Here is a 12359-nt window from a genome sequence, read left to right on the forward strand (position 1 = left end):
TTTCTTCCTGACAGAACAGCTATGTCTCTCTCTCTCTGTAAATCCAGGACATTTATCAAGTGAGCCTGCCAGGAGGTAGGGATTCTGAAAAGAAATACTTAAAAGTCAGATAATAATGTCTCACAAATATGGAGAATAAAATTCTTCGTTTACAATACATTGTCTCCAATGGCAAAGAGCCCTAAGAAAATCAAAACACAGTCCTTCAGAAGCCCTGGCCTCACCCTCTTACTTTGCCATGCTTCTTTCATCAGATGAATGTAACAAGTTGATTAGGCTTTGTAAGCTCCCAGAAAAGTCAGGCCACTTATGCTGAAAAATAGAACTCTGGATGTAAATTATTCACAGTTCATTAGACTAAGACAAGCATTTCTCAAACATTTCTCTATGCTTGAGAAAAGCGACATATTGAACCCTATTTTACTCTGAGGCTCAAAATGGCAATTAACGGTCTTAAGCTGCATATAAAACCCAATACGAACTGCATTTACAAGAAAATTGTGTGAGAATCAAATTATGTTATCTGTGGTTTGAAGAACTAAGAAATAATTGCCAATAAGCATTCATGTATAGGAACAATTTTTTTTGAAACAAGTTATTTTAATTACTACTAGTATGAGGAATACATGAGGGCGATTTTATTAGATTTAATGTGCTTAGTGGAGCTGCCTGACTGTAGCTGCTATTCTTGAGAAAACATTAGAATTTATTTTATTTATACTTGCATTGTTTGGCACAGTGAAATACTATAATAAGACTATATTTTTGCTTAATTTAATCTCTTAATTTGCAGTACTTTTTAAAAAACTTCTGCTAAAAGGATAAAGCATTACACAGACCTGTGTATGTGTGTTTATGTGCCAGTACTGGGCTTGAACTCAGGGCTTTGCCCAATTTCTTGTGTTTGCTTTTAAACCACTGAAGGCTGGTTCTCTTCCATTTTAACTATACCTCCATTTCCAGCTTTTTACTGGTTCATTGGATAATAAATGTCTCAGGAGTTTTCACTCTGGGTGGACTTAGAATCTCAATTCCCAGATCTCAGCCTCAGAAGTAATTAGGATGATGGGCATAAGCCACCAATGGCAAGGGCTTTTTTAAAGCAAAAGAATGTCTACTGATACTAGTAAGATAAAACAAACGTGCAATTTCTAAATTCCTCTCTCTCTTTGTATTAAATAATGAGGATTTGTGTTCCATCATTAGATAAAGAACTGATCTGGTACTTTTTGTCCAGTGTTGCTTTGACAAGCTCTGTCAGAATTTGAAACTTCCTGAGTCCTGAAACATGTTTTTTCCCCCTCACAGGGCCCTTCCCCATATATTGGAAACAAACAAGCTCACACTGTTCCTGATAGTAGGGAAACAAAGGCAAGGTGTTTATCAGCCCACTAAAAGCAAATTAGGTAAGCTAGAAACTGAAGCTTCACCCAAGCAGACACCATCATCCTTTTTGGTGAGCGCATTGAAAATTCAGTAGATCTGAAATTGGCCTACGTGGATTTCCTTTCACCTCATCTAAAGATTTAACTGCCTTCTCACTCAGGGATAGTTTCTCTTTCTAGTCCCTTGTAAATGTTCTTCTTTCTGAACCCCTAAAGGTTAGACAAACATATATCTAGATTAACGTGATTGACTTGCCACTAGGACTTGGGCAAAACTAAGAAGAGAATACATCCCATTGTTTAGATTAGCATCATGGGACATAGATGAGCATGTGGAAAGGTTTCCATTGACTATTAATTTGCAGTTTTCCTATAATTAAAGAGCTTTTAGATGGACTGGGGGAGAAAATCAGAAGCTACAATAGATGTGAGTTGCAAGTATAGAAATAAATCTCCAGAAAGAAGAGAAAGAAGAATGTTCTAATCTTACCTTCATCCTAATCTTATTAGCATTTCTCAGTGAGTAGTTCAAGTATGAGTCTACAGTCTTATGACTCTGTCTCATAAATATGTCAAGTGCAAAGTATAGTTATTTTAATAGTCTGTTGGTGGACCATCATGGATTTAATTAAGAGACAACTAGTGTATGAAATATGACACAAAAGCACACGACTTAATGGAGAAATGTTTTACTGCAGATTTAAATCAGGGCCATAGACTTAATGATAATCCAGGCTCAGCAACCCTACTTAAATTTAATTAATGCAGACTAGTGCAGACCTGTTCATATACAAAGAAAAAAAAACAGACATAAAAATTAGTGATTTAAGATTCTCTAAGTACATTGCCTTATTTATAAGGTTATGTGAACATGAGTTATTAGTAGCTTATTGTTTTGAATTTTATTAGATGAGATATGTAGGCTATATGAAAATCTTTTAAACCATTACTCCTAGCCTCCTCATGTTCTGTGAAAAAGCACCACCTCCTTTACTTCTTAGCAAAAGCAGCCAAAAACAGAATTCAGTGTTAGCCATTGTAATCAGACAACAGTGGAGAGAAATGTGTGATTCTGTCCTTTCCAAAAGACCACGGTATTAGTTTTCTAACTTAAATGCAGAGGGGCACAGACAGATGGTGGAATTTGGACTCCTGAGCTTCCTGCTCCAAGAAGTGATCCTTGTTCCATTGTTTTTCAATATACAGACAGAAATTTAGGAGACACCAGCCTCACAAGCATTATCATACAGGCAATGACATAATTCTTATTACCTTTAAGGAACTTGAATGTGTGTAGCCTTCAAGCCATTCTCAGAGTCATTTGCTTAAGGTTTTTAATCAGATTCACATTTTCTGTTTTGTTCTTGCTTGAATTTTTTTCCTCAAACTTAATTTAAGACTAGCTTAACAGTGCTATTAAGAGATTCTATGAAGATAAATTATCCCCAGAGACTTCATATCCTATCGTTGTCAGTTTGGGAAATTGATGTGTATTTTTTAGATTAATTACAGTTTAGTTCTACAATAGTTTTATTATTTTTTTAAGTAGTTGTATAAAGGAGTCGTCATTTAACAAAGCAGTTTATGGACACAATGCATCTTGATCAATGTCACCCTTTTGAATATTTCCACCCATCCCTCCCCTCCCCAGCCCTTTCTTGTTCTTCTGAATTTTGTAAGCTATACATTGGATTCTTTTCTGTATTTTAACTTGTCCCAGTTTCTTAACATGCTGTCACCAGTGACCCTTGTTTTGCAAGTCTCTATTATTCTCAGTGAACCCAATTATTTCTCTCTTAATTCAGAACATTATCCATTAAGAATAATTACTTATTCATGCCCTTGATTATGCATTAGTGGCATAGATTTTCACTAATCTCATTATTTCCCTTGATATATTGGGAAAACGCTCTTTAGTTTTCACTTTATTTTTTTTATAAGAAATCTGTTGTGCTTCACTTTCATTGATTTTTTTAAAATTTTTACATTTCTGTTAAGACAACCAGTGCTCAGTCAATCTAGCTTCCTTTCATTGTTTCTAGTATATATGTTTATTTTCATGGACATAATTTTTAATGGAAAAATAGGACTCCTTTCTTTTTACTTTCTACACTGATTCTTGTTGACACAAACACCTTTAAATTCTGCTTTACCCTTTGTACAGAGAGGCATCCTATTATATTAAAAAATAAATTAAAAGGTGGTCACAGAAGCTACATACACAGTTATATATTCAAGCTCTTAGCATTCATTTATTTGATCTTGAGCTCTTCCAACTTCCAAATGCCACCAGATATGTCAAGTTTTCACTGATGATTTGAACAGCTTTTTGAGATTTTGATTAGGATAACCTTTAAGAGGTTGGTTGTATAAAACAGGTAGTTAAACAAAACAATCATAGGTTTTTATTAACCTTTTATTACTAAAAAAATAATCACTGCAATGAGACTTCAATAATCAGGGAGCGAGTGTTTAAGAGAACTCACCTTTCTGGCATGAAACCACCAGAAACTAATTATTTTGTATCATCAAACATCTAATCAAAACTACAAAGTACCAAAAAAACAAGAGTTCAGATGAATTGTTCAGTCATCTGAACATAAGAAAACTATTAAGATATTTCAAAGACAAAAAAACATAATTTAGATTTTTAAAGTGCATGCAAAAGAGTTTTAGAAGGTTTTTCAGTGCATTGATTTTAAAACAATGTGCTCCAATATTACCATGTTTTGGAAAATAGCCAGACTATTGATTTCAAATACATTGATATAAGATCCAATTTGCACCTATAATTTGCATAAATTATATAAAAGTTCACTATCTTTGCTTAATTTCTACAATATTGTCTGTTACTTCTATCATTAAATCTAATTCAAAAGTCATGTGCCAGGGTCACCATAGCAACTCAGAAGACTGAGAGCAGGACTGAGGTTCAAAGCTTTCCCAGACAGAAAAAATCCACCTCAGAAATAAGGAAAATAAAGCAGGACATGGCTCACATTTTAGAATATGAGCCCAAGCAATAACCTGAATGAGTGTGAAGCCCAGAGTTCAAATGCCAGTTCTGGCAAAATGAGATAATTCAAAAGTAATTTAAAATAACCAAAATCAGCCTGCAAAAAGATTTAAATTTATTCCACATGTTTACCTAACTAAATCCACATTGGAGCCACTGATTTTTATATTATCCCAAATTATTCCTTTTTTTTTTTTTTTTTTTGCCAGTGCTGAGGCTTGGGATTCAGGGCCTGAGCAATGTCCCTGGCTTCTCTTTGCTCAAGGCTAGCACTCTACCTCTTGAGCACAGCACCAATCTGGCCTTTTCTGTTTATGTGGTGCTGAGGAATCGAACCCAGGGTTTCATGCATGCAAAGCAAGCACTCTATCACTGATAAAAATAAGAAAAAAAAAACACTCAAATTATTTAAAAGCAATGTACAATAGAAAATATGACAGAAAGCTAGAAGAATTAAACATATATATAGTGATTAAAATAAATCAATTAAAACATTAGAAAATTAAAACTTATAGGATTCATTCCCAAGACATGTAGAAAATAACATTTTAAATGAGAAAAATATTGGCAAAAAAGTCATATTTCAAAGATGATGTATGTTCTGGGAATATGGCCTATTGGTAGGGTATTTGCCTCATATACATGAAGCCCTGGGTTCAATACCTCAGCACCACATATATAGAAAAAGCCAGAAGTGGGGCTGTGGCTCAAGTGCTAGCTTTGAGTGAAAAGGAACAGGGCTCAGGCCCTGGGTCTAAACCCAGGACTGGCAAAAAAAAGAAAAAGAAAAAGTGTCAAAGATGATACATATGTTTTAATGGTAAACAGTTTTCTGCATTTGTAGATGTAATGGGAAAAGTATTCATTTACCAAGTGCACACAATAATTCTAAGCATCTGTGCCTATAATCATAATTTTTTAATCTATAAGGAAAATTTGATATAATTATAAATTCACAAAAAATGACATGATTTAAACAATACAACTAATAAGCCTAATCTAATATCTGCTTGTTCAACAAGTATGGATTCAGCTAAACAGCTTACTATATATGCTACACAACAGAAAATAATTCCCAAACCTTATGAAATTATTTGTACAAAGTTATTACACACTGAACTCAGCACATGTTGTTTTTTAAAAAAACATTCATTATTTCCAGAAATTGAGTACGTATTAAACAAAGCATGTCTCCAAAATTTCCAAAGAATTCATACATGCAAATAAATAAAATGCAAATGAGTTAGAAATTAATGACTAAAGGAAAACTGAAGAGCATACAACAACAAAGAGCATATAACAACAAACACACACAAAATAAACCCTTTATTTCAAGGGAGAAATTTAGAGAGAAGAAAATTATAGTCTAATGCTGTTATCCAAAGAAGAAAATATAAAAATAAGCAAAGACACAAACTTGAAAGTTAAGAAAAAAGTACAAATTAAAGAAATTCATAATACCTGATAATAAGCATATATTAAACAGAGATGATCAACAGTGCCAAATTTGACAGTATGTGAAAAGACAATAGAAATCTCTTGCAAGACTGATAAAAAAAATTAAGTTAGGAAAGAAGCAATAGAAAGGAGAGGCAAAATAATTAAAACTGAGATAAATCAGCAGGTAGAAAATATTTTATTTAACAAACGACTTCCTGAGAAATCACACAAGATTTCCTAGAGAAATACATTTTTTAAAAAATTGACTCAAGTACCTGCTATTCCTTTTATCTTGTGGGAATCAAAAGAAGGCTAAACTGTCATTTGAAATGTAAATTAAAACCAAGCAACAACAAAAAATATTTACAAGGTCTAACACACACTTCAAAGAATATATATATGTATATATACACATACATATTCTTAATTCATACGGATCATGATAGAAAGTGGGAGGGGAAATAAAAAAGAAATGGGAGGTAGCCTCAAGTCATTCTGTAAGGCTAGTATAGTTTTATGTATGGTTTGTGAAATTGTAATTTATATGGGAGCAGTATGATAGTATAGCTTGTTTACTTGAATTCTTCATTATGTAGCACCTCATAATTCTCAGTAGCAGACACATTGTACAAGAAATTCTGGGAAAAGGTATCTGAAAACATATCTAAATTAGTATGGCATGGGCATATGAATCACAGCAAACAAAGGCAAGCCAATGGTAACCAAAAAAATGCCTTTGGACATGAATCTGGTAAAACAAAATGTGTGGCAAGGGACATGTGGCATACTTATTTTATTACAGTGAAAATAAATGAGATGCAGCCTTGCGGAGGCCAGAGCTCAAGGCTTTCAGTGCATTTTTCAGAGCACTTGGCCTTATCCTAAAACAAAATTAGGTGTGGAACTCCTGCTCAAGGTACAAAAGCTGAGGTCCTGGTCTCTGACAAAGATTCCAAAGCCATTTACTGTCAGGCTAAGAGCCAGACCCTGTGCTGCAGCAAATCTCTCTTAGGACACCTTCAATCACTTGGAACACATGTCATTCATTCTTGGTTAGGGTTATTCTTGCCTCTCATTTATTTTCTAAAGTGAGTACGTATCAGTTCTGGTTCATGGATTAAATGTTACTTAATAGATCATATGCTCTACTTTAATTTGTAACAATCACAACATACATTACTTTGGAGGCTCCTAGATTGCAGAGGATGCGCATATACATTATCAGTATAGGAAGCAACCAGATACACTTATTTTCCTGCTTATTTTATCTTTTGGCAGGGCTAGGAACTGAGCTCAGCATCTCGTGCTAATGAGGCAAACACTCTGCCATTGAACCACATCTCTAGTTCCTTGTGTTTTTGCCAAGGTCCCATGTCAGACTGTGTTCCTTCTACCTCTGACCCCCAAGTTGCTGGAATAATAAGTACAGGCTACCTTGTGAGGCTTGCTTTGAAATTTGTTTGGGCATTTGCTTAAACATTTTACTATAATAACAACTACTTTTCTGTGTATTTGATATTGACCTCTTGCAAAGTACTGAGAGAAACACAGAATTAGCTGTGGCAAGATAGGGGCAGTGGTTAGGGGGAGACACTTTCAAAGGTGATGGAAGCAGGAAACAGTTGAGATGGAAGAGCCATGTTTGTAATCTGTCACAAAGTGCTGAGAAAATCAGTTCTATCCAGCCAAGAGGGATACAAAGGGCATTTTATGATACAATTAATATTAGTATACTTATCAGTAAATAACAACCAAAAACTTCCTGGCTAACCAAGTTAAAACATTCATCAAAATATTTTTCAATATGCAAGTGAACAGTTTTTAAATGTGATACATCCAGTATTGATGTTTGAGATTTAGAAAAGCACTCTTCAGGTACTCCCAGTGTGTGCTAATACTGAAGAATCACAGGCATTGCTCTTGTATGTTAATATTTGAGGATTACTGTTATGGAGGTGGGGGAAACTATGCAATTTAAATGATCCTGATCCAGAGTTGAATCTGGAAAATTTGCTTATACAGAGTTTCTATAATACAATTTTGATTCTGCCAACCTCCAGAATGAAAGTCTACAATGTTACTATTTATTACTCTTTGAGCTATCATAGTTGTTGCTTTAATTTTATTGGTAGGGTAACCTTCTGGGATTTCTCCATCCTTTTGCTGTTTCTTTCTTTTGTGCCCATCCTGAGGTTTGAACTCAAGGCCAAAGCACTGTCCCTGACATTTGGTGTTCAAGGATAGTGATCTACTACTTGAGCCACAGCTCCACTTTTATTTTTTGTTTGTTTGTTGATTAATTGGAGATAAGAATCTCATGGAGTTTCCTGTCAGAGCAGGCTTCAAACAGCTATCCATAGATCTCAAGTTCCTGAGTAGCTAAGATTACAAGCAAGAGACACCAGTGCCTGGCATCTTTCCTTTCTTTTTATGTTCTGAGGCCAAACACTATGCCTCTCCTCTGGTGTCTCTAGAAATACCTTCTGTTGTTGCTTCTTATTAAGTAACTCATCATGAGTAAACTAATTAAATTTTGAGTCGCAGTATGTTCACCACTACCATCAAAAGAGTATCATAACTTTCTTTTTTCTTCATTTATTTATTGTTATTATAAAGGTTATGTACAGAGGGATTGCGGTTACATAAGTCTGGTGAAGATTTCAGAAGAGCACTTGATAGAATTTCCAGTACTATAAAAATGGGAAAGAATTGGCTGAGTTATTTACTTCTCAATCATTTTCTGTAATGACCATTTGTGAAGGGTGTTAAGGAGTCCATTATTCCAGAGAGAGACACCTTAGGGCATGTGCAAAAGATATCAGGCCTTCTTGGTATCTTTTCTATTCAAGTATATGTTCAATGTTTTCACTGAAGAGCTTCTCTGATGTTTGGTGACATAAAACTGGGATGGATAATGAAAAAGAAAGAAGAGTGGAGTCTCAGTATTAAAAATACCTTCAAAAGAGTCACATTCTAAGCCAACCCCCAAGTCTGCAATATAATAAAGGATAAATATATAGTTACAAGCTTAGTGTGTAATGTACAAATACAATTAGAACCAACAAAATTATAAAGACACAGATATCACTATAGTTTAAAGACTACAACCAATAACGAAAATCTCATGTAGCACTTGCTAAAAATTTATTTTCTCATTATTTTACTCATGTTTTCTTATAAACAATTCTGACACATAGGTTCAATTTTTATTCTAAATTATTGGTGGAACAAATGAGGATTGGACATTTTAAGTGCCTGTCCAAAGCCACAAAACTGATAAACAACAGAACATGAATGTAAAGCTAATGGTGTGACTCTAGAATTTACTCTTCCGTATTAGATCAAACACTGGGAAAAATCTTCTATATAATGTGATGCATTTTTGAATTGAGGCACTACATGCACCATAGGTGAATCTGATATAAAGACTGTGTTATGGTTGGCACTTGTCTGTCATGCAGTTCTGGATTCAGTAGCGGATAGGAGTTGTGTGATGGAGCTGAGTTAGTATTAGAGCAGAGATTATAAATATTAAAAAATATGAAAGCCACATAGTGAGGCATATCTATACCAATCCCATCTATTTTGGAGGTCAAGTTAGAAAAATGATTATTTCAGGATAGCCCTGGTAAAGTTAGGGAGACATACAACAAAACTAAAACTAAAAGGGCTAGGAGCATGAACCAAGTGATGAAGCAAGTGCTTAGTGAGAGCAAGGCCCTGAGGTCAATACCTAGTGTTACAGGTAAAAAAGAAACCCATAAAGAAAAGTGCTTATGGGCTGATCATTTTGAACTTGGAAATATGAAAATAAAAAAGCCAATAGCTGTCTTAAAAGATTTCCTATCTTACACAGAAGATATATTTGTTTTGGATGTCAAGAAGAGAAAACTTTAGAATTCATGAGCATTATATTTTGGATTCAATATACATAAAAATTTATTTAAAAGAATTAGTTACCTAGGGCTGGGGATATGGCCTAGTGGCAAGAGTGCCTGCCTCGTATACATGAGGCCCTGGGTTCGATTCCCCAGCACCACATATACAGAAAATGGCCAGAAGTGGCGCTGTGACTCAAGTGGCAGAGTGCTACCCTTGAGCAAAAAGAAGCCAGGGACAGTATTCAGGCCCTGAGTCCAAGCCCCAGGACTGGCAAAAAAAAAGAAAAAAAAAGAATTAGTTACCTATGTATTCCCTGATAAATGGAGACCCATTGAAGAAATATGTACTAGAGTTGTTTACTAGAAGAGAGACACATGAAGGATTGTGTAGAATTGTTATACAGAGTGTTTCATTCAGACTTTACCATCTTAAACATTTACAGGCCTAAGAGCCAAAGATTCAAAGCATCTCAATACGAGAGTCCGGGGTGCTGTTACCTCCTTAGCTGCAGGCCAGCAGGAATAGACCGGATTTGACCCAAATTAGGATTTTTGACATTTTGAATTAGTGATTTGTAGAACATCTCAATGCAAAGATCTTAGAAGTTACTTATTTTAAGATATGGCATGAGTTAGGTGATTTGGAGCAGGCTATAGGGGAACAGGGATTTATTGTAGACTGAATGCTGAGAGAAAACCATCTTAATAATTTCCATTGTTAGGTGAGAAGAGTAGAGCCAGGCTAAAGATTGATGAAGTGTCAAAGCAGCCATTTTTGTTCCCCAGAAGATGGGAGGAATTTTTCTACTGTGTGGCAGGAAAGATGTTTATGTTTTACTTGTGTTCACATATAATTATAGAGTTCTCTCTTCTGGATGTGTTTGTTTGAGACAGCCTTTAACTATTTAGCCTAAGCTGGCCTCACATTTGCAGTTCTCCTGCCTCAAGACCCTTTGTGCTAGGATTGTAAGTATGTCCTCTATCACCTTCATAGTTGTTTTATATTGATTTTGATTTATCACAATCATATAATGATCTGAAATTTGTACTATGTTAAACCATTTATGTTCATGAAGAGAACAGAAGCTTAGCTTGACTCCTCTTAAATGTCACTGGCAGTAACTCTTTCATAGGTCTATCTCCTATTCCATAGGCCTGCCTCATTTCCAACTTCCATGAACAAAGGCTACCTAACTCTGTATCCCAGAAAGAAAGCCTAGTGTCTTAAAGTGCAGGTATAAATAATGTTATCATATATGATGTATTGTATAGTGTACATAACATATATCACCTAATTCATTATACATATTGCAGTAACGTGTGGAAGCAACTGGAAGTCAATATTTATGTTTTGTTAACTTTCTTGACTGAATTAAGTAGGGTGTTATCCATGAAGAAAAAAACTAATGTAAATCCAAGTGGCTGAAATATTTCTTAGTGGACAAATGGAATGTTTAGACATGAGACAGGTGGTAGCTACAACATTCTTGATGTCAAATCCAGATTTCTTCACAGACACACCTGCAATGCATGAATGAAGTAAATGCTCAGGATGTTGGGAATTTAATGTACAAGTTGCATCATCAAACTTGTGGTGTGCTGGCTGGCATGCGCAAATCTAGGCTTCTAAAACAATGCTGAATTCTTATAATGAGGAATTGACTATTTTAGGAATGATTTAGCCTCTCACATGTTTTTTTGGAGGGGGGCCTGGGGCTGAGGCTTGAACTCAGGGCCTGGTCACTGTCCCTGAGCTTTGTTGCTCAAGATCTGTGCTCTATTCCATGAGATTCAACTCCACTTTTGGCTTTTCACTGGTTAATTGAAAATAAAAGTCTCATGGACTTTTCAGTGCAGGCTTACTTTGAACCACAATGCACAGAGTCTCTTCAGCAAGTGACAGCTGTGACTGAGCTTTTTTTTTATTATTATTAATTGAACATAAATTTTTTTACAAGGTGTTGTGCAAAGAGGGTGCAGTTACATAGTAGGGCAGTGTGTACATTTCTTGTGATATCTTACAACCTGTTTTTCCATCCCTTGTCTAGGTCAGGTAGACCCATATGCAATATACAATGTATCAAGCACATATACAGTGTTCACAGACTTGGTCTCTACTGTCTCTCCGTCTCCCTTTGTTAACAGTCATGTATCAGGGAGATCATGCCCCTTTGTTTTCTGTGTTCTAGGCTTGTCTCACTCAACATTATTTGTTCGAGTTCTGACCATTTCCCTGCGAATAACAATATTTCACCATTCCTAATCGCTATGTAGTATTCCATTGTGTATAAGTACCATATTTTTTGGATCCATTCGTCTGTGGAGAGAGGCATCTGGGTTGTTTCCATATTTTGGCTATTGTGAATTGTGCCGCGATAAACATGGAAGTACAAATGTCTTTTTGATATCTTGGGTTTTGCTGTTTAGGATAGATGCCTAGGAGTGGTATGGCTGGGTCATAGGGTAGGTCTATATTAAGCTTTTTGAGAAACCTCCATACTGTTCTCCAAAGTGGTTGTACTAATTTGCACTCCCACCAACAATGGAGAAGGGTTCCTCTTTCCCCACAGCCCCTCCAGCATTTGTTGTTTCCTGAGTTCAGAGTATAGGCCATTCTGACTGGGGTGAGGTGGTATC

The 12359-nt window shown here is 35.4% G+C and overlaps 1 pseudogene; it reads right to left on the reverse strand.

The window, feature by feature from the left end:
• Positions 1–1550: 1550 nt before the first annotated feature.
• LOC125355752 overlaps positions 1551–12359 on the reverse strand; it is a 33624-nt pseudogene continuing 22815 nt past the window's right edge.

This window comes from Perognathus longimembris, chromosome 7 (assembly GCF_023159225.1).
Source record: "Perognathus longimembris pacificus isolate PPM17 chromosome 7, ASM2315922v1, whole genome shotgun sequence".
Classification (NCBI taxonomy): domain Eukaryota; kingdom Metazoa; phylum Chordata; class Mammalia; order Rodentia; family Heteromyidae; genus Perognathus; species Perognathus longimembris.